Raw genomic sequence first — 278 nt, 5'->3', positions numbered from 1 at the left:
CGCCTTGTTTGTAGTCTGTAATTTAGAGTGTGCTCCTGGATAGAAAATGGCAGGGAGTGATGCTACTGCTGTTCTTAATACAGCAAAGGTACAGGAGCCTGGCTCATGTGCTGTGTACAGGTGTGTCAGGCTTTCCCAGCAGCCTGTTCTCTGCCTCAGTTTGCTCATCAGGCTTGGATCATCCCCTTGCTACACAGATCTGTAGATATTCTCGGGTGGTAACGAAGAACCTGTTACTGCATCAAACTGTTCAGAAGTTTAAAACTACCTTTGGAAGA

Source organism: Apus apus, chromosome 8 (assembly GCF_020740795.1).
Source record: "Apus apus isolate bApuApu2 chromosome 8, bApuApu2.pri.cur, whole genome shotgun sequence".
In the NCBI taxonomy this organism is placed as follows: Eukaryota; Metazoa; Chordata; class Aves; order Apodiformes; family Apodidae; genus Apus; species Apus apus.
This window is presented reverse-complemented; position numbering follows the sequence as displayed.